Source organism: Macrotis lagotis, chromosome 3, assembly GCF_037893015.1.
Source record: "Macrotis lagotis isolate mMagLag1 chromosome 3, bilby.v1.9.chrom.fasta, whole genome shotgun sequence".
Lineage (NCBI taxonomy): Eukaryota > Metazoa > Chordata > Mammalia > Peramelemorphia > Peramelidae > Macrotis > Macrotis lagotis.
Window position 1 is genome coordinate 95,989,133 of NC_133660.1, and position 4,960 is coordinate 95,994,092.

General features: G+C 38.8%; 1 pseudogene; it reads right to left on the bottom strand.

Annotated features, from left to right (window-relative positions):
* Nucleotides 1–740: 740 nt before the first annotated feature.
* LOC141519168 (putative RNA-binding protein 23) lies at nt 741–1,425 on the bottom strand (annotated as a pseudogene).
* Nucleotides 1,426–4,960: the final 3,535 nt, after the last annotated feature.

The following is a 4,960-nucleotide window of genomic DNA, read 5'->3' on the forward strand; positions in this document are numbered from 1 at the left end:
GCTGCTCTTTCTGGTGTCCAGTGTTGTCCCCATTTGCCCTAGAGCCAATGTCTGTGCACACAGGCTGGCATGGTCCATGGCAGAGGGGAGAAGAGGGCTGTGGAGGGGCAGACAATGAGTAAGTAGGTGGCAGAACCCGGAGACACAGGAAAGCAACTGGGATGGGTTAAAGAGGCTTGAGAACTGGAAGGATAGAGGCAATGGCCTAGGAGGTAAGATTCAGGGCTGGACTAAGAGTAGTCAGGGCTGCAGGATTCAGGGCTCCCAAGGGAATAACTCTATTTAATTTCAGGGCAGCAACCTAGGCAGCAGCAGCAGCTGTGGTTGGGAGGCAAATAACAGAATCCTCAGTCAACCTGGCCATGAGCTACAGTTGCCCACCAGCAGTACCAAGATCCAGCTCCTCACCACCATCAGGGAAGGTAATATCTGTCCCATCATCTAGTCACTCAGTCACATGACCCACCCTCATACATTGCCCTGCAAGCTCAAAGCCATTCAATTGTTCCAATGCCCCCTGAGCATACTCTGAATCAGAAAAGGTTAAGAATCCAAAGCCTTTAGAGTGGCCTGTATCTGGGTCCTTCGTCAGGACAATATTATCAGTTTTACCAAAGAGCTCAAAGATGCTTCTAAACATATCCTCAAAGGCATTAAAGTGTAGAGATCCAACATAGAGTTGCATGGGACTACCACTGCCCTTCAGAAAATTATTGGCCATGGCTTCCAAGCAGTTTTTATCAGCCTGAGAGGCTTGCCCAATGATAGGGACACCCAGCAGCCACTGCCCTGTGAATCCAATTACTGGTGGCAGTGATTGGATCCCAGAACTCCACATAGGCAATGACCTTAGAACAATGTGAATTGTGACCTGAGATAATATATATAACATGTACCTTGCCAAAAGCAGAAAAAAAACTCCCCTAGATTTCTGGTTGAATTTGGGTAGCCACCTGTATACCTGTGCGGGCATCATGTTCCTCTGAGCTCAGATTATCAATAGGGTCCCAAGCAGGGCTCTTCTCTCTATACCGGAGGCTCTTTCTGTGTCCATATCTGCGCTCAGTAGCAAGGGGTGGACTCCTGAGGCATACACTCTCTTCACACCACAAATCTCAGCTCCAGCTATTTCTCCACCTATGTCGGTCCTTATCTCGGCTCTGACCGCCTTTCTGATCCTTGCTTCTGTTATGGCTGTGGTTCCTTTTCTTCTTTCTTGTCTCCCCACTCTGCTTTTCCATTGGTGCCACCTCCTCCACTGTTGCTAGTGTCACTGGTGCTGGTGCTGGTGTTGGTACTGGTGTTGTTACTGGTAATGCTCAGGCTATCCTTTTTCACCTCCTTCTTTTGCAACTCATCCTCTTCCTTCTTGTGGGGGTCTTCCAGCATGTCTTCATTCACTATGTGAAAATCATCTGACACCATCCTATCACAATCCCTCTTTCAGCACCATGGATAATGAAAGTTCTATGAGGTCACCTATTGTGATTATCTCCCTGGAGAATGGCAATTGCTCACTCCTTTTGAGAGACATTCAAACCTCTTGAACAGATTAATTTTGATTGCAAATCCTACCTCAGATTCACAGCAATCTCCTTCACTGTGGTCACTCAAAAAAAAAAGAAAATGTGCATGCAGCTTCTACTTCAGGGAGCTGACCTTCATTTGCTAGTCATTTCACTCAGGGCTGTTATTTGGAAGTGATCTGCTGAGTTCTTTTGTAACAAGAGCTAATAGTCTTCCAGGTCAACTGAATCTTATGTTTTCTATGAGTGGTACACATTCCATGAAATGATGGGGAGTTGTATCTTCTTTGAAGAAGTTTTTGTACATTTTTTGCTGTTTCAAATGTAGGGTGGTCTCTCCATATACCATGGTATCAGACAATTTTTAGGGCACCTTTTCTAGCCCCTTTCTCATACTAGGAGGTGAACAGTGCAGTCCTAAAACGGGTTGCTCAGAGACCCAGGGTCTAAATCCTTCTACTGCTTCCATTGGAGGGGAATAAAAACCAAAACAAACAAACAAAAATAAACTCTGACCTGGCTTGCCTATGTACAGGGTTGTGACTACAGCTGGCAATGCATCTACACCTGCTGCTTCATCACTTCCTGTCACATAGGTTTTTAAGATAGGAATGACAAAGTGGTATGGGTGATGTTTTTGGTTTGTGCATCATAAATTGGATTCAATTGAGGTAAAGTTGCACCACTTCATCAACCTCTCTCTTCCAGAGTCATCATGGTAGAGTGACAAGACAGGTTCAAAACAAGTGGTGATGGCTGTAGAAGCTATGGGAGACCTAGACATCTTTGATAACTAACCAAACTTTAAACACTCCACAGAACCTGTTTCAGCTGCCTTCTTGACCACTGGAAAAAAATTGTTCTCATTCACTCCCCCAACTCAAACCACTGATGGGTTTGAGACTGCTCGGTTATCCTCAAATTGGTCTAGCAAATCTACTGAAATGATGTGGCCACTGTGCATGCTACAGCTTCTTGGAGTCATAGGTGAGAGGTAAGTGTCTCAGGTGGGCATCCAAGATAGAAAACAACCATGATAATTCTTCAGCTACTCTCATACCAGAGGTACCAGTCTTCCTTGAGCACACCCTATACCCACAAAAATAGGTAAGTTTAGAAAAGTATAGCATTTGGGAGAAAACTAGCAAATTGAACTTTAAACATCTTGTTTTTGAGATGTTTCCAAGACATCTAACTTGAAATATAAAATCAATTTGTAATATGGGACTGAAGCTCAGTTGAGAAAAAGGGTCTGGAAGCAAAGGTGCATATTTCATCCACCAAAGAAAATATTTATATCTGAGCCTCATGGGAATTCATTAACAACTGCAGATTAAAACAATAATTCATCATTCTCATTTTACTATTCTAAAGGTATGACCTCATGGGTAACCTTAGGCAAGTCATTCAACTCTGATTTTCTTTTGTTCAGACTCATTCACATTTGGCTCCTGGACCCAGATATTTCCTTTAGGAGAAAATGAGGCTGGCTGGTGACTTAGCACAGCACACCCTCACTGAAATGCAATTCAGGTGCTTGTTATGTCAACACCTCCCTGATGTTATGGTATTTTTGAGAATGAAGAACAAATATCTTCATCATCATCTGTACTATTTCTCCATTGATATTATATGCTATATATACAACATAAATTATATTTTATATTCTATTTATATTTAATATTTTATATTATAAACTATATTCGTATATTCTCTCTCTCTCTCTCTCTCTCTCTCTCTCTCTCTCTCTCTCTCTTTCTCTCTCTCATTGTAGATTGGCCAAGATTTTAATAGTGAATTCTGATTCCTAGCAATATATGGCAATGTCATTTGATATCATAAAGTATCCTAGGAAACTTAAAACAAACTTAATTTTTAAGGAAGGAAATAGCAATTTTATAAAATTCATTTTGGATATTGTCAGCATTTCAATTTTCAGAAGCACAGAGTTTTAAAAAGGAAGTATTTGGAATACAAAATTAGCTTTAGGAGACCTTTTCCTACTATAAATCAAATGTGTATATGTGTGATGTGTGTGTGCTTGTGTGTGTATCTGTGCATATGTGGTGGTGTAAAGTTTTAGTCCTCTTGGCTATGTTTTTCTGCTTTCTGCCAAATAGTATATGATTTCAAAATGCTTACAGTACTTTTCAGACTTCATAAATTTGACACATAAAATCTTTACCACTTTTTAAAAGCATAAATGAATTAGTGTATCACCTTAAACAGATAAAAACTATAATTTAAAACTTTATTGATGTCTTTTGTTTTTTTCATCAAATGTTTTTCACAAAATATGCTTCTTTCACCTTTCCTTAATCCATCCTTGTGAAACTTCCTTGCAGACATCCTTTCAAAAAGAAGCTGATTAACTGTTTTCTCAAAAGGTTAGCTTAATATAGAAAATTCAGTTAAATATATAATCATATACATTGACATATATATTACATCTGCTATATTTGTTATATTCAGCTATTTGGAACAAAATTAATTTATGCTTTTGTACAAAATAAAATCAAAATAAAATGGTTATAGTGTTATCATGAAAATCTGGAGACATAATTGTGAAATAGGAAAATATCTATAAGAGATTAAAGAATTTAAGTTTATTAAAATCATGATTTTTCTCTAAGTTATTCAAGATTTCCCTAACAGTAAATTTCTGGTGTCTTGAATTTAGACTTAAGAATTATGAACAGAAAAAATTTCAACTCATTCAAAAATAGATATTAAATGTCTGCTGTATACATCTGCTTTGAAATTGTTAGTTAAAAGTTTTAGTTAAGAGTTGACTCCTATTATTTAGGAAATTATAGTTAAGTAGAAGGATTCATGAAAAATGCCTACAGTACAAAAGAATGTGTGATAAGTGCATAAGAAAAGAAAAAAAAGCAACATTTAATGTGAAGTCAATGTAAGAAAATTTACACAGGAGCGGATCAAAGAAGGATCTCAGAGAGCTGGCAACTGAATCAGGCTTTTAAAAATGGGCAAAATGACAGCAAGGTAGAGATTGGAGAAAAGACATTGTGATCATAGGGAACAGAGCAAGCTATGATACTTTCATGAGAATTTCCAGAATATCTATCAGAAGATGAGAAACAGTTCAATTTGGGTAAAGTAAGGAGCATCTAGGATTGGAATACATAAGGCTGGAGACATTCCAGATTGTGGAAGACTTCATATAACAGGTACATGGCTGTGCAATCCTACTGAAAGTGCCTCTCACCTGGACATATGGACATGTATTTACTCCTTGGATTGTCCCTCTCTCATTAACTTTCTCTCACAATAGCCAGCCTAGCTTCATAGAAAAAGATTACTCCATTATGTAATTATATTCATACTTTCTTAAGAGTCCTAATCATAAATCTTCTGAGGGGAATTATACTCTACCTTCTCACCAGTGTAGTCCTTGAGCAACCACAATCAGT